Genomic DNA, 23,340 nt, shown 5'->3' on the forward strand with positions numbered 1-23,340 from the left:
AGAGCTCCTGGGGTCTTCTGACTGGGGTCTTCTGAGCTGTCCTGGGTCCTGTTTTCCAAGACCTGTTTATCCGGGAGTTTCTTCATTGCCTCCACAGCTCCCCTTTTCTTGTGTGAGTAATAACGCTACCTGGACCCACACCTCGCAGGGTTGTTTTGAAGTGAGATAAGTGACTCCTAGACAGCCGCTCCTGCCCCCCGTTGTTCCTCCCCTGCCCTCTCCACTCTACCTGACGCAACGCCCACGTAACATCTCTGGGCTTAGTGCACCTGAAGTAGCCCGGTGTTTTCCTCCTTTGAAAGAAGATTCTAAACCTAAACCAGCCCCCAGTTTACTGTGGGCTTTGCCAAGTCCCTGCCAGGGGCCTCCGCTTCACGCGTCAGCTTCTCCGTCTGCATAATGGGAGAATATGTGATCACTCCTTGGGACCGAAGGCAAATGGGGGCTCCTCTCTGCAGTACCACAGGACTCCCTGTAGGTGGCAGCATAGCACCGCAAATGTCCTGGAATACTGGTCCTGGAGCTCAAGACCAGACTGGAGGGAGGACTTGTGAGGTGCTGGGGTAGAGCATTTACCAGCCAAGGGGGGGAGGAGGATGCAGGAGGGAGGAGGAAGGAAAGTGGGCGTGTCGCCGGCCTCGCGCAAAAGAGACTTGGTTTGAGGTTTGGAGGACAGAAGTAGTGGCATACTCAAGCCTTCCAAGCACCCACCCACCCATCCATCCATCCATCCATCCATCCATCCATCCATCCATCCAACAAATATTTTTGAGCACCTGTGCCGGGCTCTGGAGATGCTGCAGCGAACAAGACGGACAGGCAGTCCCTGTTGTCACTGAGCTGACACCCTAACTTAGAACCATCCTTTTTTTAACACAGGCATTATGTAGCACACCCCTTTGTCTTTTGGGCTTGTTTCCCCATCTGCAAAATAGGATAACAAACCGCATCCCTCACAGGTCTATGGCGAGGCTTAGGCACTGGCACCCAGTCTGTGTTTCTTCCCTTTCCCTCAGCCCCACCCCTCCCTTCACAGAAACGGAAAACATGCTGAACGCTGTGGTCATCAGGGTGAGGGCTCGAAGCCCTCTCTGTCAGAGGGACGCACTGGCCAGTCCTCACCCTCTGCAAAGTCTGGTTAAGCCTTAAACTTGAAGGAATCCCCCAGGCCTGTGAGAAACCTCAGAGCTGTGAATTTGATGATTTGTATCTATTCCAGGTTTCAGCAAAAAAATGCTTCTTTTCTTTTCTCTTTTTAAATTTATTTTTTGTGAGGAAGATTGTCCCTGAGCTAACATCTGTGCCAATCTTCCTCTATTTTGTTTTTTTTCCATAATTTTATTTATTTATTGTTTACCCCAAAGCCCCAGTAGATAGTTGTATGTCATAGCTGCACGTCCTTCTAGTTGCGGTATGTGGGACGCGGCCTCAGCATGGCCTCAGCGGTGCGTTGGTGCGCGCCTGGGATCCGAACCCGGGGCCGTCAGCAGTGGAGCACACGCACGCACTTAACCGCTAAGCCACGGGGCCGGCCCTAATCTTCCTCTATTTTGTATGTGGGTGGCCGCCACAGCATGGCTTGATGAGTGGTGTGTAGGTCTGTGCCCGGATCCAAACCCGCGAACCCAGGCCGCTGAAACAGAGTGCGCAAACTTAACCACTATGCCACTGGGCCAGCCCCAAAAAATGTTTCTAAGGAAACAAGTAGGAGACGTCTTTCTACTGATATGTATCATATATACTGATATACATATACATGTATACATACCCATATATATACACACACTGATATACATTGTATACACACACATATACTTGCTGATATATATCATGCATGCTGATATACATATGCATGTATACACATCCATACATATACACACTGATATATATCATATATATGTAGACATGTATACACTGATATATATCATATACACATATGTATACACTGATTTATATTATACACAATACATATATATCATATATGCTGATATTTGTATATATACACATATGTGTACACACATGTATACACATTGATATATATCATGCACACATATGCACACATATATACATACTGATATGTATCATATACACACATATACACACACACTGGTATATATCATATATACTGATATACATGTATATACATGCACATATACACACTGATATATATCATATACATACACATACCCATGAGAATAACTGGTACCACCTCTTTTGAGTGTCAAGTTTGCTTTTATCTTTCTAGCTGATTGTAAAGAACTTTGGACCTGTCTGTAGTGCCCCTATTACTAGCTTTCTAATATTATTACCCTATTTCTAATATTATTATTCCCTGCCCCATCACTTCTTAATGTAAACTGGATGTCATCTTGGGGTCTTTTTGTGCCTTGTGATCTCAATGAGGTTTCTCCGAATGTCCCTTCTTCCGCCCCCACCTCTACCCCATTTCTGAGGAGGCCCCAAAGCCCTCTAGGATTTCTGCTAACTCCTCGCCTTTTCTGCCTCTAGGGCTCTCTTTTCTAGTGGGATGCCTCTGATCTGCAGCGGATCACATTCTTCGTTGTTTAAAAAATTTTTTTTTTAACAGCAATAACAACCACAAATTATTTACACTATTGATATGAGGCCTCTGTGAGTTTAACAGACCCTAAGGAGGCTTCTGGGAGGCGTCCTGGGGGGGATCACGTTTCAGACACCTGAGTCCCTCCTCCCTCCTGCTGCTCACCCCTCTCCCCGCTGTCTCTCACCTCCTCCCTCTGTTTGCTGACTTGCACCAGGCACACCATATCCTTCTCCGTCCACTGTGCCAGTCCTATGGCTGCAGGACTGAGGACTCTTTGCAGCTGGGGTGCCAGCTGGCAGCAAGCTCCCTGGAAACTCATGCCGGGTGATTACATGCTCAGGCTCTGACGTCAGATATTTGACCTGAGAAAGCGGGAAAATGGGGGAGGAAGAACAGCCTGTGGGGAGAGAAGCATCAAGAGTTGGCTTTGGGGGCCGGCCCGGTGGCATAGTGGTTAAGTTCGTGTGTTCCGCTTTGGTGGCCCGGGGTTCGCAGGTTCGGATCCTGGGCGCGGACCCACGCACCGCTGGTCAAGCCATGCTGTGGCGGCGTCCCGTATAAAGTAGAGGAAGATGGGCAGGGATGTTAGCCCAGGGCCAATCTTCCTCAGCAAAAAGAGGAGGATTGGCAACGGATGTTAGCTCAGGGCTGATCTTCCTCACACACGCACACAAAAAAAGAGTCGGCTTTGACCCCTTTGAGTTCGTGATGCCATGTTAAACATCCACGGCCGAGGTCTGGCATTCAGGGGAGAGGCCAGGTTGGAGGATGCAGATCCAAGAGTCCATCATTGTGATTAATGAGTACCTGCAGCCTTGAGAGTGGATCCATCTCTTAGGAAGCAAGTGCCCTCTGACCTCCCGGCCCTGGCACACGGCTTGCCTGCACACTCCTTCCTCTCTTTGCTTGGCCAGCTCAGCTCCTAGCTTCCTTTGGAAGGCTTTCCGTATCCACCTGGGCTGGATTAGGTGCCTGTGTTGAAGCACTAGAGGTCTCAGACCTCAGACAAACGTGCTTTCTTTCCTTAGACACGTCTTAGGGAAGTTGGCTTGAGGATCAAGCATCCCAATGACAATATGGCTTTGCTTCTCTCCTTCTCAGTTAATTGACTTAGATCTTCTGTTAAGGGACCCTGCCTGCAGGCCCCTGGACCCTGTTAGGAACCCTCTTTCACCAGGCAGAGTGGGACAAAGACTATTTATTTCTTCTCATCTGGCACATGAGATGTAGGAAATCTAGGAATTTTGTGGTCTGACTTGGAGCACCGAGGGGGTCTTGCATGGCCTATTGGAATATCAGATATGAGACCCAGCCATGAATGTGGAGTAGTGGTTTGAAAGGGCAGGCTCAGAGAGGTGAAGTGACTTGCCTGAGGCCACACAGCTAATTGAATCAGAGCTGAGATTCGAACCTGGTATGTCTGACTTGGTTCTGGGTTCTTTTCGGCACAGCATTCATCCAGCCCCACACATCTATTCTAGAAGAAGGGAGGTGGGGGCACAGGGAGGGACTTGGGTGGGACTGCAAGCTGGTGCTGGATCCCATGGAGCCTTGGGGTGAGGAAGTGGCAGGAGACACGCCCAAATTGAGATGCAGGCCCCAGACTGGAGGGGAGGAGCTGACACCGAGAGGGCCCTGGTCAGGGGCACCCCTCTGCCGGCCTGTATAAAGGGGCAGAAAGGACAGGTGGGAGAAGGGACGTGGCACTCAGCCGAGACCACAGGAAGTTTCAGATTTGGGTTAGAAGTTGGAAAGTACCAGCAACTCCTAGTTCAGCTGAAAGCCAGAAGGAGATAAGGTTTTTCTTTTTAGAACAGAGACGAAGGCAGAATTTGCAAAGGAAGCAGCGGTCCGCGGAGTGGGCCTGGAAGTCACCGGATAAATGTGATCTTCTCCAGAAATAGGTCTTGATATTCTTTTGGAGTAGGTCAGAGCCCAAAGCAATTCAAAATGAGGGTCTCCCCTAGGACCCACCAGGGTACAAGAGGAAGAGATCAGATGCTGGACAAAACATAAAAAAAGAGAAAAAAACAAAACTCTGATAAGAGAGACCATCACCAGCATCGTCACTGTCAGCAGCAGCAGCAGCAGCTACAGCCACCTTTTACACCTCCAATGACTTCCCATCTCCTTCAGAGTCAGCCATGTCTTCTCCCCATGCCCTCGGGCTCTCCATCGCCTCTCTGACCTCACCTCCCACTCCTCCCCCCTCCCCCACCTTCCCCAGCTGCACTGGCCCCTGCTGTTGCTGCAACACACCAGGCCCCCTCCTGCCCCAGGACACTTGCACTTGCTCTCTCCTGTATTCTAGTCGCTTTGTCTGTCTTCTCCTCTGGACTGTCTCTTCTGCGAAGTCTCCTATTTGGGTTCATTTCCTCTGCATCCAGTACAACCCGTAGGAGGCACTGGAATATTTTAAAATAAGTAAATTTTTAGAATCAATTTTAATTTCTTGTATAAAATATAAATACATTCTCCTTCTTAAAAAAACAATGCAAAACAAAAGTCCCTTTAGCCACCATCACTTATTCCCATGCCTCACTGTTATGAATGTGGTATGTATCCTTAAGGACCTTAAAATACTTTCACATACATCTGTATGTGTCTTTAGTATTGTCTCAAAAACCCAAAGATATACCATGCTATATTGTATATTTTGCAACTTGATTTTTTTCATGCAGCAATGTGTTTCTGAGACCAACCCTTGCTGATACATATAAATCTAGTTAATTTCTCTCAGCTTCTGTATAGCATTTCATCATTTCTTTTCTCAAGCGATTCCTCTGTTGATGGACATTGTTGTGTCTACTTCCTTGCTACTGCAGACAGCACTTCAGTGAGCCTACTGTATGGGCCTCCTCATGCCCACATGGAGAGATTCCTGAGGCCAGCGGTTCTCAACTTGGCTGCAGATAAAATCACCTGGAAGCGTTTACAATCACACCAATGCCCCCCACTCCCGGTCCAGATTCTTAATCAATTTCTTAAGATTTTCTGAAATCTTAAAAGATTTCAATTGATTGATCTGGAGGTACGCATCAGTGGTTTTAGAAGCTTCCGGGTGGTTTGAATGTGCATCGAGGGTCGAGACCCACTGTTCTGGGGTGTACATTGGGGATGGAGGGGTGGGATCACTCCGTCAAATGGGATGCATGACCCTATTTTTCCTTGGCTCTGCCCAGTTGCTTTTCAAGGGGGCTGACCTGATTTGCATCCCCACTGGCAGCGTGTGAGCCAGTAATGAGCGTTTTGCACGAACAAGTGCATACAAGTCACTGCAGCACGGTGAACCAGAGCCCGCGTCCACTGTACAACGGCCTCCGAGGGGCCCGTCCCCTGGCTACAGCCCACAGACCTCTGGGCTGTGGCAGGCTTGAAATGCCTTGTGTCCTTAGGTGGCAGTGTGGTATAGCAAAGGCGCTGGGCTGGGAACGGGAAGACCCAGACTCGACCTCCCTGGGTGTCTAGCAGGTCGCTCTCCCGCGCTGGGCCTCGGTGTCCCCACCCTTGAAGGGAGGAGACGTGCAGTACCGCACAGGGGGCCTATAAACGCTCACCTTCAGTCTAGTCGAGAGCTATTTCCAGCCAGGCGGTCAGAGCGCACATCCAGATGTGGTTCTTCCTCTTTTCCGTGCCTGGGCCCCTTCTCAGGGTAATGTCTTTTACTCTAGAATCCATAGGATTACAAAGGCAACCAAACATATGTAAATATTTCAGCTTTATTGAGGTTTAATTGACAAAATTGTAAGATATTTAAAGTGTACAATGTGATGATTTGATATATGTACACATTCTGGAAGGATTCCCACCGTCGAGTTAATTAACACATCCATCACCTCACATATTTACGTTTCTTTTGGGTGAGCATATTTAAGTTCTGCTCTCTTAGCAATTTTCAATCATATAACATAGTGTTATCAGTTATAGTCGCCCTACTGTACATCAGATCCTCAGACCTCATTCATCTTATAACTGAAAGTCTGTGCCCTTTCACCAACATCTCCCCATTTCCCCCTCCCCCAAGTTTTTGGCAACCACTTTTCTACTCTCTGTTTCTATGAGTTTGACTTTTTTTTTTTTTTTGAGATTCCATGTACAAGTGGACCGTGCAGTGTTTGTCTTTCTCTGTCTGGTTAATTTCAGGAAACTAATTATACTGAAATATAGTTATCAAAATATCACAAAGCCAAATTGTGATATAGCAATATGTGTGCTTCTTTATTAACACACCACGTAACAAGATCTGGTGGTGGGTCAGCTACATTATTACGATTGTAATGTCAAGGCAGCGATGAGTGTAAATGATATTCCAAGATATCCATGACGAATGTAATGGGACATGAAAATACCTTTGACTCCAATTGGTGACAAAGTCACAGGGGCTGCTGACGCTACTCCAGTTTGTTGCTTACATTCATAACGGAAGGAAATGCAACATTTCAGTTAGATGTTAGGTAAATTAAGAGGTAATATTTTTTTCCCATCCAAATTCACTGACCCCAGATTACAAGCTCGTGGACCCCAGGTTAAAAGCCCTTGCTGGAGTTACGCAGACTTGGGTTTCAGTCCCCGCTCTATAGCTTACTGTGTGGGATATTTGTGTGAATTGCTTTTCCTCCCTTCACCTCAGTTTCTTCATCTGTGAAATGGGTGTAAGACTGGTGAGCTCATAGAGCTGCTGGGAGGAGTAAATGTGATAAACCAAATTCAGCACACAGTTATTTACTTAAAATTTTATTTTATTGTGGTAAGAATATTTAACATGAGATCTACCCTCTTGACAAACAAGAAGACAACAAAATCTTGACAAGGATGTGGAGAAATTGGAACTCTTGCTCACTGTTGGTGAGAATGCAAAATGGTGCAACTGCTATGGGAAACAGTACGGAGCTTCCTCAAAAAATTAAAAATAGAACTACCATGTGATTCAGCAATCCTATTTTGGGGTATTTATCCAAAAGAATCAAAATCAAGATTCCAAAGAGAGATCTGCACTCCCATGTTCATGGCAGCACTAGCCACAATAGCCAAGACGTGGAAACAACCTGAGTGTCCATCGACAGATGAATGCATAAAGAAAATGTGGTATACACACACAATGGAATACTATTCAGCCTTAAAAAAAGAAGGAAATTTTGCAATATGTGACGATGTGGATGAATCTTCTCAATATTTACTGAGAATTTTCTATGTGCTCGGGCTCTTTTAGGTGCCGGGGACTCTGTAGTGAAGAAGAGAGGCGAAATCCCAACCCTCGTGGAGTTTACAATCCAGGGGCAGAGATGGTGAACAAGTAGGCAAAGAAATGTATATGGTTTCAGGTAATAATACTCGCTGTGAGGAAAACAGAACAGGTGATATGATAGAGAACAAATGCCCGGTGCAGGCAGCATCAGATCGAGTAATCAGGGAATCGTAACACACAAAAGAGTTAATTACACTAACACATCAGAGGAGACAATGTATCCGAGGTACTTGGCACGGTGCCTGGCACGCGGTGTAGTCTTGATCCGTGTTAGCCGTGGTGATGATGACGATGCCGCCTCTCCCGTTGGCCCGGCAGCTCCCTGGGGGCACAGACCTCCCAGCTCACCGTGGCTGATGTTGGCGCTGCCCACTGGTCCCCCGGCTGGCTGAGTGTTTGGCGATGGAAGCGGGCGAGAGAAGGCAGCAGCCTTGTCAGAACCGGATCTGAGGGAAGCAGGTCTGATTAGAGGAAGATAAAGTCTTCTCTCCGCTGTGTCGTGCGGGAAGAGCTAAGCAATCAATAAGTCTCGCGGATCAGTGGAAGGTGCTTGGAATCTGGCAGCACGGGGCTTTTTAATTAAACCTATAACTGCGAGAAAAGGTAACTGCCTTATTTCTGCAGCTTGTGTTTCTGTCTGCCTGCCAGAGACGGAACAAATCAATGCACCTCCAGAGGTTCTGAGGATCTTGATGAGGTGGCCTCTGGTTTCACCCTGTTGGGATGAACACTTGGATGGCCAGGGTGTCAGGTACCAATTCCGGGATCTCAGGTGTGGTCTTTGGCATCAAAGCACTCACAGCAAGTGTGATTATCAATTACATTTCCTAGGAAGGTGACGGCCCTTCCCAGCCAGCAGTGACTTGTCTCCAAAATCACTGGGTCTGCCCAAAGATGTCAGCATTGCTTTAAAAAAAATATTTCTTTTTATTATGAAATAGAGCTTTGCTACTGAAGGTGTGGTCCATGGAGCAGCATTGGCATCACCTACCGGGACAAAGTGAGAAGTGGAGAACTGCAGGCCCTGCCCCAAACCTGCTCTGTTAGAATCTGCATTTTAACAAGATCCCAGGAAATTCGTGTGCACGTTGAAGTGTGAGAAGCACTGAAATATGAGACCCGTAAGACAAACCAGCTCACGGACAAGGTGCAGACCTTACTGAAATCCTGAAAAAACAGTATGACATTCATGAGACAATTTGAACACTGACTGGATATTTGAGGATAATAAGGAATTATTAATTAGTTACGTGTGATGATGGTAGTGTGGTTGTATTTAAAAAGAGCTCTTCTCTTTTAGAGTTATACTTGGAAATACTTACAAATAAAATGATTTCTTGTCTGGCATTTGTTTCAAAATTCTGGTGGAAGTAGAGCCTGGGGTGTGGACAGGGCTGGACTGGCCACAGGTCGATGGTTGGGAGACCTGAGTGTGGCACATGAAGATACATTATACTGGTTTGTTTACTTAATGTATGTTTAAAACTCTCCATAATAAAAATGTTGAGACTATGAAATGTAACGTTCGTATAGAAAGTGCATAAAACATGAAGGTATTGTGAATAAATAATTTTTTTCTTTTTTTTTTGTGAGGAAGATCAGCCCTGAGCTAGCGTCTGATGCCAATCCTCTTCTTTTTGCCAAGGAAGACTGGCCCTGGGCTAACATCTGTGCCCATCTTCCCCCACTTTATAGGGGACACCGCCACAGCATGGCTTGCCAAGTGGTGCATCGGTGCGTGCCCGGGATCCGAACCTGCGAAGCGCGAGCACTTAACTGCTGCGCCATTGGGCCGGCCCCTGAATGAATAACTATTCAAGTGAAAATGCCAGTGTCTACTACTAGATCTTTGCCAACCATGCCCCCTCCCCACCAAAACCTCTTCCCCAGTGTAACCCCTTCTCTCCCCCTCTCTGGGTGGTTCTCATCTGGCTGCCCATGGAATTGCCTGGGAAGACTTTACAAAATAATGATGCTGAGACCCTCCAGGCCAGTGAGGACAGAGTCCCTGGGGGTGCGGAGCATCACAGATGATTCTAATGAGCATCACAGGTGCAAACCAATGAGCTTCTCTGACTTTTCAGGAAACAATGTCTCTGCGCTTGAATTTTTCGGTGAACTTGAAAATGAACGCTCCCTTCATTGCGTCAAACAGGCCATTTCACTGATTATTTGTCATCGAGCACTAAGGTGCTGGATTGTTCTGCAAACAAAGGTTACATTCGACAGTGGACAATGCAACCCGTTTTTGAAAATAATGACAGTAGTTACCATTTACTGAGTGCTTTCTTCATGGCTGGCACCATGGTAGGTACTCTGTGTACATTTATTACATTGAATCCCCAGAACTGTGGGGTCGGCATCACTATCTCCCTTTTATTGATGAAGAAACTGAGGTTCGGGGAGACTGTGTGGCTTGCCCGAGGTCACCCAGTTCAGGAAGTGTAGAGTGTCTGACTCAATGCTCTTCACCATCATATCGTGCTGCTCGTGAAGGGTCTGGAGGGAAGGGTTTAGGTCTGATAATGGATGAAGAACCAAAAGTGAACACTGAGTGTCCTTTACCACTTAAGTTGTGCGCCTTTGGTAAAAATCACTTTGAGCTGAGTTTCTGCGTGTGTCAAATGGGGACATTGCTGCTTTGAGTTTTCCAGCCGACGACCTCTTACTCATCTCTCAAAGGGGCGTCAGTGGTGACAGGACGGGGAGGCAGGAAACGCCTCTGCATTTCAGTGACCTCCTGGCTAATGCGGAGTTACTCACGCCCCGCTCCAGCCTCACGGAGCGCTGGTCCAGGCCTCCCAGAGCAGCTGGCATGAGCCCCGCACTCATGCGCCCTTGTAAGGACAGGCGCTGTGTTGTCTTTATGCTGCATCTGCGGAGCGCAGCCCATCGGGTGGTGCATGTCTGTCATTCATATGACAGAACGAGGGCTCGGCTCAACCAACAAAGCTTTGGCCAGAGCACGTGATCTAATGATACAACCCAGTGGGCAGAGCTCTGTCACAGACAGGCCCAGGATGGTGGTTAGGAACTGGTCTCTCAACTCAGACTGCCTGGGTTCAAGTCCCAGCCCTTCCACTTACGAGCTGAACGACCTGGGGCAAATTATCGCACCTCTCTGAGCTTCCTTTTCCTCCTCTGAAAATTGAGGGTGGCAGCAGTAGTCCCCTCACAGGGTTATCACAAGGATCGATGGGTTCGTAGTGGACGTCCTTACCTCCGAGGGTTATCCTAAGGATGGACTGTTTTCATATTTGAAAGGCACTTAGACCTTGCTTGATAGTGCTACGTGGAGCCGGAGGCAAAAGGAAAAATGGGTGATACTGGTCTTGTCTTTATTTAAAACTTTGATTTTTTGTTCATCATGGATATTTTTGCATTCATTTTGATTCTTTAGAATATTTCACCAAAATATGATTTGTCTTGATGACTGGGTTTTTTGGTGGCCCCTTAAAAATTTTGCACCCAAGGAGAGTGCCTCACTTGCCTCACCCTCGTCCTGGCCCTGGCGCTGAGGCAGCAACGTACAAGTTTTCGTTAGTCTGGAGGGGGCTCAGTATCGTTATATTAAAAAATGTGTATGTATTTATATCTATACAATATTTCTGCGGCACCTTTTATGCTGCTCTGGTACTGGGAGGACTGTGAATGAGATATTCACAGCCATGGTTCTTGCCATGTCAGCTCAAGGAGTTGACAGCCAAGCGATAATAATCACCACTTATTGAGCACTTACTGTATGCCAGGCATGGCGGTAGTGATGCTTACGTTAATCCTTACAGCGACCTCTCAGGAGGGAATCATTATATTCATTTTACAGATGAAGAAACTGAACTCAGAGTGATTCAACAAGTTGTCCAAAGCCACCAAGTGAAGGGGGGATCACAGTCTTGCAGACTCCAACGAGCAAGCTCTCTCTGCCGTGATCTTCGTGTGAGGCGGGAGCTCCGTCCCCACCTTCTGCCAAAACATCTTGGATGCTGAAGAAATCAGCTGGATTTTTCTGGGAGTTCCGTTGCTGGGTTTCTCTACTTATTCGTGTCTCAGGAAGCTCGAGTCTAGACTAGGAGGGGCCGTGGGAGGTGGCCCTCCCCGGTTAAGAATGGGTCTGAGCAGCCATCTGCCATCACTCGGTCCCTGTGGGGAGAAAAACACCATGTTGAAAAATCTCTGAGACAAGGCTTTGGCACAATCCAAACAGACTAGAGAAGCAGCTTCAGGATCTTCTGGCAAAGGATGAGGCAGGTGGGGAGAGGGTAAGGGAGAGGGGGAGAGAGAAGAAAGCAGGAAGAGAGAGTGGGGGGATGAGAGGGAGGGAAGAGCAGAGGGAAAAAGAGCGGAGAGGCCAGCAGACAGCCTCCGGGGCAGACGTCTTTGAAGGTAACCGAAACGCATAGCTGGATTTCCCCAAGGGTTTCTGTTAGACAGCCATCCTCCCCCCAGCAGGGAGACCGGCTCCTTCCATGAGCCTGGGAGGGGCCGTTCAGGGGCTGGACCAGGCGGAGGGGACGACTCCCACCGTGAAGGCTTGTTGTGAAGTTTGAGCAGAACATCTGAAGTTCAGGGCTGGCACACAGTAGGTGTTCCATGAACGTCGGTTCAGTCTCCTTCTTTCTAACCAGGGGCTCCTCCCTTGGAAAGATAAGAAATTGCCCCAGAGTTACAGAAGCTACAATTTATAAAGTGTTTACTGTGTACCAGTTTCTTTTCACCCATGACTTCATTTAACCCGCAGAAATAGCTACTGTTATCATCGCCTGTTCCGTAGGTGACGGAAGGAGGTTCGGAGAGCTTAAATAATGTGCACAAGGGCACGTAGCCTACAAGTGTTTGCACTGTGGGGCTGTGCCGTCCGAAACAGCGGCCACTGGCCGCCGGTGGCTACTGGGCACTGCGAATGTGCCTAATGCCAAGACAGGAATGAACTCAAAATTTTATTTAACTTTAACTAATTTTCATTTAATTGAAAAACCGAAGCAGTGTAAAGTATTTTTCTGTGAAAACAACTTGATTGTTTTAGTGGGATTCCATTTCACGTTAACTGTTGAAAATTTAACGCCCAAATTGATACTGTTGTGAAATACACATGGGCGCTGGAAGACTTGGTACGTAGAAAAAAGAATGTAAGAGATCTCACTAATAAATTTTATATTGATTATATGTTGAAATTATAATGTCTTGGATATATTAAGCCAAACAAAACGTATTATTAAAAATTATTTTCACCTTTTAACAAAACTTTTTAAATGTGGCTACTAGAAAATTTAAAATGACATGACTGGTTTTCAATATGATTCTACAAGACAGCACTGAGCTCGACTATGAACCCAGGAAGTCTGAGTCTGGAGCCCAGGCTTTTTTTTTTTTTTTTTTTTTTTTTTTGTGAGGAAGATCAGCCCTGAGCTAACATCTGATGCCAATCCTCCTTTTCTTGCTGAGGAAGATTGGCCCTGGGCTAACATCCGTGTCCATCTTCCTCTACTTTATATGGGACGCCGCCACAGCATGGCTCTACAAGCAGTGCGTCAGTGCGCGCCCGGGATCGTGGGGCCAGCCCCATGGAGCCCAGGCTTTTGACCACTACGTTATATTGTCTGCCCCTTGAGTGCAGAGGTTTGGAGGGTGGAGGATGGAACGACCCCTGGAGTTCTCTAGAATGTCAGACACATCTTCTTCTCAGCACTGGTATCTTCTCCAAGACCTTGTTCTACCGAGAGTGGCCCTTGGGATGTAAAGACCTTCCAGCAACCTCAGCTGACCGGGAGTTTCAATGGGGATTCAACTGTGAGCAAAACAGACAACTCCTGTCCTCATGGAGTTTATATTCTACCAGAGGAGGCAAAAATAAAAAAGAGAAAAGTATAAAATTATAGGAACTTAGTGATGAACGCAGAGAAGAAAGGAAGCAGGAGGAGGGTGGGAGGTACTGGGGACTCTGTTAGTTTCTTATGGCTGTTGTAACAAATTACTACAAACATAGCGGCTTAAAATCATCCACTTTTATGATCTTACAGTTTTGGAGATCAGAAGTCTAAAGTGGGTCTGCAGGGCTGCGTTCCCTCTGGAGGCTCTAGGGGAGAAGCCGTGTCCTTGCCTGTCCAGCTTCTAAGGGCTGCCCACATTCCTCGCTTCCTGGCCCTGCGTCTATTCAACCTCTGCTTCTTTGTCACATCTCCTCTGCCTCTGAGCCTCCTGCCCCTCTCTTATAAGGACTCTTGTGATTTGATTGGGCCACCCAGATAATCCAAGATAATCTCCCTATCTCCAGATCCTAAAATTTTTTTTCTTTTTTTGTGAGGAAGATCAGCCCTGAGCTAACACCTATGCTAATCCTCCTCTTTTTCTTTTTTTTTTGCCGAGGAAGACTGGCTCTGAGCTAACATCTATTGCCAGTCCTCCTCCGTTTTCCCCCCAAAGCCCCAGTAGACAGTTGTATGTCATAGCTGCACATCCTTCTAGTTGCTGTACGTGGGACGCGGCCTCAGCATGGCTGGAGAAGTGGTGCGTTGGTGCGCGCCCGGAATCCAAACCTGGGCCGCCAGTAGCGGAGCGTGCACACTTAACTGCTAAGCCACGGGGCCGGCCCCTCCAGATCCTAAATTTAATCATAGCTGCAAAGTCCCTTTTGCCATGTAAGGGAACATACTCACTGGTTCCAGGGAGTAGGATGTGGACATCTTTGCACCGGGACATTATTCTGTCTACCACAGGGACTGAAATTTTAGATAAGGTGGCCAGGGAAGGACTCACTGAGATGACTTGTGAGTAAAGACCTGAAGGGAGTGAGGGAGGGAGTCATGCAGATATCTGGGGAAAGAGCCCTCCAGGCAGGGGAGAAAGCATGTGCAAATGTCCTGAGGTTGGAGTGTGGGTGGTGTGTTTGAAGATCAGCAGAGAAGCTGGAATGTCTGGAGCAGAGAGATCCAGGGCCAGAATGGTAGGAACTGAAGTCAGAGAGGGAGTAGGGGGTTAGGGTGCGGAGGCAGAACATAGGAGGGCCTTGTAGATGATTTTAAGACATGTATCTTGTACTCTGAGTGGGATGGGAAGCCTTTAAAGGCTTTCTCTAAGTATGTATTCAATAATTAACTATGAAAAAATCTAAAGCCAAGTGAAAAGAGAAAGGCAAAATGGAGTATAAACATATAAAAAGGAGTAAGGAAATATGAAAAGGACACAATTGTATGCAGGGATCAGAAAATGCAAAGAATTAAGCCTTTAATGTATGAGAGGAAACGGCTAATATCTTTATTTTTCAAAGAATTCAAACAAATCAGTAAGACAGGTCCTGAACTGGGGTAGAGAAACAAGCAGAGAGGTATGAACAGACGACCGGAAAAGGATGAAATGCGGTTAGCTCAGCCCATGGGGAGATGGTCAGCCTAACCGGTCGTCAGAGAAATGCAGAATCAAACAGCGAACAGCTGCGTCCCCACCTAGAAGGATTTTAACGGTCATAACGCTGGCTCTGGCCAGGGCGAGGGAGGCGCGGGGACTCTGAATGCAGTGGGAATTGGGGGTCTAACCCTGTTTGGAAAACAAGTTGACACTGGGTATCAAAACCTTAAACACGGGCATTTTTGTTGGCCCAGGAAATCCATTTGTGGTAACCATTCTGGAAGCCCAAGGACGTGATTCTCAATCTGGAGAAAGCTTTGTTCATTGCAGCCAAGCAGTAGAGACAACTAAACTGTAAGCAGTAGATTAAATAGGCCACGAGGGTCATTCCTTTGATATTTTTGTCAAATAATATTAATTAGACGCCAGTTGTGTGCCAGGCGCTGTTCTACATGCCAGGAATACAGTCGTGAACAAAATATCCCAAACTCCCTGTCCTCATGGGATTCATATTCCAGTAAAGGAGAAAGAAAATAAAAAAGCAAAGATATGAACATGTAATGTGACGAAGAAGAACAAAGCAGGGTTATGTGGTAGGGAGTGATGGAGACCATACAGGGAACAACTGTCTTCGTTTTCTGGGGACTGCTGAGGGTTCCCAGCACAGGGGATTTTCAGTTTTAAAACTGGGACAGTCGTGGGCAAACTGGGATAAGAGGTCACCCTAAGAAGGGCGGCCTTTTGATGGGGTGGTCAGGGCCTCTCTGAGGAGGTGGTATTTGATTAGGGACTGAATGAAGCGAGGGAGGGAACTGTGGGAATGTTGGCGAAGTAGATTTCCAGGCAGAGAGAACAGTATGTGCAAAGGCCCTGAGGCAGGAGTGTTCTTGGGGACATTTGCAAGACTTAAAGAAGGTCAAGGTGTCTGAAGCATAGTGCCAGGGAGGAGAGTAGTAAGAGGTAGGTTTCAGAGGGGGAGGTAGGGGCTAGCCTCTGACCTTTGTAAGAAAAATGAGATTTTATTCTGAGCCCAGTGGAAGCCATCGGAGGGTTTAAGTAGGGAAATGAAATGACGTGATTTATGGTTTTAGAAAGATCACTTTGGCTGTTGTGTGGAGAAGGGAATGTTGGTGGGTGCGGGGTGGGGGGCAGAGTGGAATCAGGTAGACCTGATATAGGTTGCTGTAATCTGCGGCAGTGGTTGTCAGACCCCAGCATTAGAGTGACCTGCAGGGCTTGGTAAACACAGCCTCCGGCCCCGCCCCTGGAGCCTGCATCTCTAACAAGCTCCCGGGTGATGGGTGACGCCGAGGCTGCTGGTCCCGGCCCACACTTTGAGTAGCAAAGAGCTAGGGGAGAGATGATGGCGACTGCGCTAAGGCGGTATCAATACCGAAGTTAAGAAGAGGCCTTGTCTGGGAGGTGTTTTGAAGTGAAACTATCAATCCCATTTTCATTCTCTTTGAACCTGATTACAGCAAGGAGAATATCTCCATTTGATACCAGTCTGTCTCTAACACTTTTCTGCCCTCTCCTTTTCGTTTTAGGAAAGAGAGGGCAGGCCTCACAGCACAGGGCTTTCAGCAAAGAACTCTAGTTAGAACCTGATTTTTTGGGAGGTCTTCATTGTATTTATTTTTCATCATTGCCTATAATTTATGACAAATGATATCGGTTTTCCATTTACAGGAATGTTACAAAGCTTCCATTTTCAATAAATGTGTTTAATTTTTTAGAAGTGAGAGTTGCTTTAATATAAATCCATGAAGTAAATAACAGTATAGGTGACACTCAGACGCGGCACAGCTAGAGATGGCGGTTCTTGAATGACTGTGGTTTGGGAAATACTGTCCTAAGCCTTGATTCCCTTGGGTTTTGTGAGCTCAGCTCTTGTCATCCTTGGGCCCTTCATAAACCCGGGGAGTCCCCACCATCTCTAGGCCACAGTCTAGTGCCCCGCTATACTCCAGTATGTCCCTTTTTCTGCTGTTCATGCCATTATTTATTCAACCTGCATTTACTGAGCACCTATTAGGTTCTGGGTCAAAGTCTCAACCTCCGTTCACAGCTTCCCGTTGGGAAAGTGATAATGGTTCCTGGAAAGAAGCTTCCCAACAGTTTACTCAGTAAGAACAGAATGAGTGCATACGTAGGTCCGTGATAATGTCCCTCTCTCGTCCTTGCATATAAATGTGCTCCTTCAGCAGAAAAGAAAGAGATGGGATTGGGACGCTGTGTACACCCAAAGAGGGTGTTGCTCATGTGAATGTGATGTGTCAGTGCGTTCAATTGGGGAAAGGAAAGGTCAAGAACTGGCATGAGTTATGGAGCATCATCGGAGGATTTTAAACAGAAGATTGCAAGATCAGGCTTGGGTGTTAGAACGTTTATTTGGCAGCTGTGGGAATGGGCTGGCGGGAAAGACTCTGAGTGGGTGGTTAGGAGATCTCTTTGGGCAAATGGTGTAAACTTTTTGGGCCCAAGCGTCTCCATTGGTTCAAGAAGGTAGGTAATATTTCTCTTGTAACATACGAGAATTCGTAAGATAGAGAGACACCAAATCACAGGAACGTAGCTGGATGGATTTCATCAAATGTGAGCGTGCGTCTGAGAACCGTCTGACCTGAAACAGACTCTGAGGGAAACATGGACCTTGTGGGGACTTGGAGACAGAGGCAATCACTCTCCCCAGCTGCTGACATTCGAGGAGGAAGGAGAGGATGTGTGAGTGCTGGTAAAGAGAGATTTACTCTGGCCAGAGACGTCAAAGGGTGGTGTTCAATACGACCCCACTACAAAAGTCGTGAGGACACTCCCACCAAATCGATGTAAAATCAAGCTACTTCTCATAAGGGCAACTCTGCACGACCTCTGCTGGGGGGACTTGCTGCCGGGATTTCTTTAGTGATGATTAATAAGGTGAATTTCACCTCAATTCACAAGGGCGAAATTAGACATGCAAATGCTTTGACAAAGTTAAAAGTCCTTGCACATGTAATGATGATATCTAAGGATCAAATGTGATGACGGTAGACGTGAAACTACTCCATGGGCTACAGAGCCTGGGTTACTCACGGTGTTTGCTGATGCGTCTCTGTGGGGCAGGCCGGGTGCATCCCAGACTCTCAGTCCAGTGCTCTCTCTCGTATCGTGCATCCTTGTGTTTCCCGCAGCCCCCGGGGAGGGGCTGACTCTCCTGCAGGGCTGTGGGAAAAGAGCATCATAGACATATGTCCCGTCAGTCACCTGTGTTTCCTTCCTTGGGCTCTGAGTAGCCGACGCTTTTTCCTGGTCACCATGGCAACTGCTAGGAATCTGGGTGTGTGCATCATGCCGGGCGTTGGGGTCTGAAACTCCCTCTTGCCTCTGGCTCACTCTTGGGTCCAGATGGTGATTTCCGGCTGCTTTGAACCAAGAGGTTTGAGAAATTAAGAGCCCGCAGAAAGAACGGTCTGAGGCAGTGGTTCAGAGCTCTGGCTTGTGGAGTTGGGTGGACCCAGTTCACATCCTGGCCTGTCACTTGCTAGTTGTGTGACCTTGGAAAGCCCCTTGTGTCAGTCGGGTCCTCCGAGAAGCAGACATGGCTCTGAGAAGCAACGTGCAAGGACTTTTTTTAGGGGAAATGCTTGTGTGAAAGAAGCCAGACTGCGATGGAAGTTTGATCCTGAGGGAAGGAGAGGAGGAGAAAAGGTCGGGTGGAAGCGTCCGGGCTGTGCAGCCTGAAGAAGTCAGCTGTCGGAGGAGTCCTGTGCTTTCTAGGAATGGGCCTGCCTTAGTCCCCCTGCTGCTCTCTGTCCTTGATGGGCGTGGTGATTTCAAGTCCAGCGGGCGCATTCTCGTGGTCGCCATGCCACTCAACCTCTCACAAGACTGATGCTGCATTTAAACGAGGCTAGGCACATAAAGCGCTTTGTACGAGATCTGGCACTCAACACATTTTAACTATTATTGTTACCCAAATACTCTTTGGAAGCCAACAAAAGAGTTTCCTTTTGTTACCAAGCATTCCTTGTATCAGGGGCTGCTAATTCTAATGCCTGTAAATGAGTGAACTGGACCAGATGTGAGACATTAGGGAGTGGTGGGGACTGTGGTAAACTAGAGAGCACATACCTCATCTAAAATGTTTTGAAAAATAATTAGATCCAGCCAAAGCAAACACATTTGTGGGCTGAATTTGGTCCATGGCCCTCCAGCTTGAAACCTCTGCCTTATATGCACAACATTGTCTATATTAATTCCTGATATTCTGGGTTTGCACAAGCAAGGAAGTCAATTTAATTAAAATGAAAGAAACAGAAATAGCTGGGTTGATTTTTCCCCCTCGCTCACTAATTTACAGTGTATTTGACCAAACTGAGAGATCTGACTGGTTGATTTTTGGTTTTGTACACAGCTTCGGTGTTGGCTTATCTGAGAGGTTTAGAATGTGGATGTGGGGAGCTGAACAGTGTGGGTTGGGATCTTGACTCTCCAACTTTCTGGCTATGGGATCTTGGGCAAGTTAACGTAATCTTTCTGTAACTCAGTCTCCCTATCTGTAAAATGGGGATGATAATGTCACTCCCCTCATGGTGTTGCTATGAGGACTTAATACACAGAAGAAGCTTAGAACAGTACTGGGAACACCGTAAGGCTGAATATGTATTGATATTATTCTGGGGTGGGGTGAGGGAGAGAGAACATGGTTTTTCTCCATCATTTTATTTCACATAATCCTAAAACTTAATGATCGGTATAACATCCAAATAGAGTGAGCTTCTCTTACTCCGGTGATATAATCATATATAATAATGCCACTTACATAAGCTTCCTTAGCTCCTTGTTAAATCCACCCACACTCTGCTCCACTTCACGCCATTAAAGACTTTTTTCCTTCCAGAGGGAAAAAGACACCCAACTTTATACTAATTATCACTTTAAAGCAGGGAACAATGGGGGGTGCTGGGAAGGTGGATTTGGCAGTGCTCTTGATTTGGGGGAGTAAAGTCTATAGTCTGGAAGCAGTGAGTCAGGCCTGGAGGTCTCAGAGGGACCAGTGGAATCATGGAGCCAGAGGCAAACCATGGGCTCCCCCAAATCAGGCAGGCTCGGCCTACTCCTTAGAAGAAAGTGTCCATGAGCTAGCCCTCTGCAAGCAAACGCTGATCCGCCTTTTCCTGTCTTGTTTTTTTTTTTTTTTAAATCTGAAACATGTTCTACATGTGATACATATTCATTGTGGAAAATGATGTAGAAAATAGAGGGGAACGAAATAGAAGTATAAAAGTCAGAACTTATTCAGCTGTCAGTGTCAGAAATCAATCTCAAACTGGTTTTGGTGATTCAAGAGACTATATAGGCTCATATGACAAGGATGTTCCAGGGATGAATCAGGTATGGCTGTATCCAGGGCTCAAACAATACTGACAGGATACCATCTTGCGCTCTCTCTCTATTTATTTCTCCACTAGGCCTTCTCCAGATGGGGGAAAAGGTGGACGCTATTAACCCCAGACTAATTCCTACCAACTTGGTGACGCTCTTAGAAAGGAAAAGTCTTTTCTCAGTGGTCAGGTAGAAAAGTCTCAGGGATGGATTTGCTTGGTAGGATGTGCATCACATGTGCATTCTTGAGCCGATCCCTGTGGCTATGAATAAAGTGCTCTGATTGGTCAGGTTAGTGAGCCAATGGCCTGAGGAGGAGGAATCAAGGCAAGTCTTACTGGAAATGCAAGAAATAGGTTTCCTACAGGAAGGAGGGATTCTGTGTCAGATGAAAGAGAAGGGGATGAATTGATGAAAACAATGGGTGTCATTATAAGAAGCAAATACAAATTTCCGCTCCCACCACCCAGACATAATGACTGCTGACTTGTTTATGTAGATCCTTCCAGAATTCCCGACTTCCTCCCTTATGTGTCTGTACTTATAAGCATATATTAGACATATAGAACATTGGAATAACCTATGCAAACTTTTGTAAGCTGATTTTGATTGCCTCTTTCAAAAATATCAATTACATATTTTGAAATCCAAGTGATATATTTCCTTGGTAGGAACACTGAATATAGACAAGTGAAAATGAAATAGAATTTATGACTGGCTGGAGCTTAAAAGTCATGGTAAGGCTTTTAAGAAGGCAAATTAAGGGTAGGCTGAAGTGAAGGACTTTGTCTCCTCTTATGACAGCCTATAGTCCTTCTTTGCAGGGCTTTACACATTTATTGTTATTAATTAATTACTCACAATGGCTTATGTAAAATTATTTTATCATGAAATATTTCAGGTACACAAGAAACATAAAGACTAATATGGTGAACAACCCATCACTCTGCTTAAGAATTGTAACATAGGGGTCGGCCCGGTGGCGCAAGCGGTTAAGTGCTCATGCTCTGCTGCAGTGGCCCGGGGTTCGCCGGTTCAGATCCCGGGAGCGCACTGATGCACCACTTGGCAAGCCATGCTGTGGCGGCGTCCTATATAAAGTGGAGGAAGATGGGCACGGATGTTAGCCCAGGGCCAGTCTTCCTCAGCAAAAAGAGGAGGATTGGCAAATGTTAGCACAGGGCTGATCTCCTCACCAAAAAAAAAAAAAAAAACAAAAAAACAGAATTGTAACACTACTAATACAATCTAATCCCACTGGACCATCTCAATTTTGGGCCCTTTCCTCTCTCCTTCCCTCCCCAGTGATGACTTCTATCCTCCATTGTGTTTTTTACTCCATGCATATTTTATACTTTCATTGCATATATATTATCTGTTATCAACATATAGCATTGTGTTGCATATTTCAAAACTTTAAATAGAATCCTACTGTACGTCATTTCATGACTTGCTTTTTTTGCTCATTATTATGTTTTTTTCAATTTTTCAAAGTTGTGTTTCACTTATTTTCTACTACTGTTGGTGTTAATTTGTTACGGTAGCATTCCACGGTACAACCCTGTCATGATTTATTTATCCATTCTCCTGTAAATGGACATTTAAGTTGTTTCTCTTTTTTTGCTGTTACGAACAGTGCTGCAATACGTATTTCTGGAGATTTCTCCTTGTGGACACTGATGGAGCTTCTCCAGGCCTAGGGATGGAATTGCTGGGCCGTAGAGTCTATATATCTTCAACTCTACTGGATTTCACCAAATTTCTCTGCAGAGCGGTTGTACCAGTTTACACTCTTACCAGCAGTACATGAGAGTTCCGGTTTCTCCAGCATTTGGTTTTGTCAGGTTTTCCATTTTTGCCAGTTTGATGAGTGTGAAATGCGGGTCTCTTGCACCCAATGTTCAGTCCTGGAGAGCTGGAATCACATGTCTTGTTTGCGGCGGTTTCGCCAGCGCTTAGCACAGCACCTGGAAGATAGTAGATGCTCCCAAGTCTTGGCTATTCAGAATAGCCAAGACTTGGAAGCAACCTAAATGCCCATCAAGGGACAAATGGATAAAGAAGCTGTGGTATATATACACAATGGAATACTACTCAGCCATAAAAAACGATGAAATCCAGCCATTTGTGACAACATGGATGGACATTTCGGGTATTATGCAAAGTGAAATAAGTCAGAGGGAGAAGGTCAAATACCATATGATTTCCTTCATTAAGTAGTAGATAATAACAACAATAAACAAACACATAGGGACAGAGATTGGATTGGTGGTTACCAGAGGGGAAGGGGGGAGGGGGTGGGCGAAAGGGATAATGCGGCACATGTGTGTGGTGATGGGTTGTAATTAGTATTTTGGTGGTGAACATGATGTAATCTATGCAGAAATAGAAGTATAATGATGTACACCTGAAATTTATACAATGTTATAAACCAATGTTACTGCAATAAATAAAAAATTAAAAAAAAAAAAGAAGATAGTAGATGCTCGATGTTTTTTCGTTGACTGAGCAACAGAGTTTTCTGGTTCCTCTCAAGTAAAATCCCCTTATAGTTTGCTGGAGAAGACACCCGTTCTCCAGGGAGTCTCACTCTTCTCCCTTGAAAATCAGGAACCTCTCAGAGACTAAATGGAGAGGAGAGTGCTTGGCTGCCCTCTCTGCCTTTCATTAGAGCAGCCATTATCAAAACATGCATGGGGATCACCTGTAGGGCTTGTTAAAACACTGATGGGTGGGCCTGCCCCAGAGTTTCCTGTTCAGGAGGGCTTGGGTGGGTCCAAGGATTCCCATTTCTAACCACTTCCTGGGTGTACTGATGCTGCTG

The sequence above is a fragment of the Diceros bicornis genome, chromosome 26, assembly GCF_020826845.1.
Source record: "Diceros bicornis minor isolate mBicDic1 chromosome 26, mDicBic1.mat.cur, whole genome shotgun sequence".
In the NCBI taxonomy this organism is placed as follows: domain Eukaryota; kingdom Metazoa; phylum Chordata; class Mammalia; order Perissodactyla; family Rhinocerotidae; genus Diceros; species Diceros bicornis.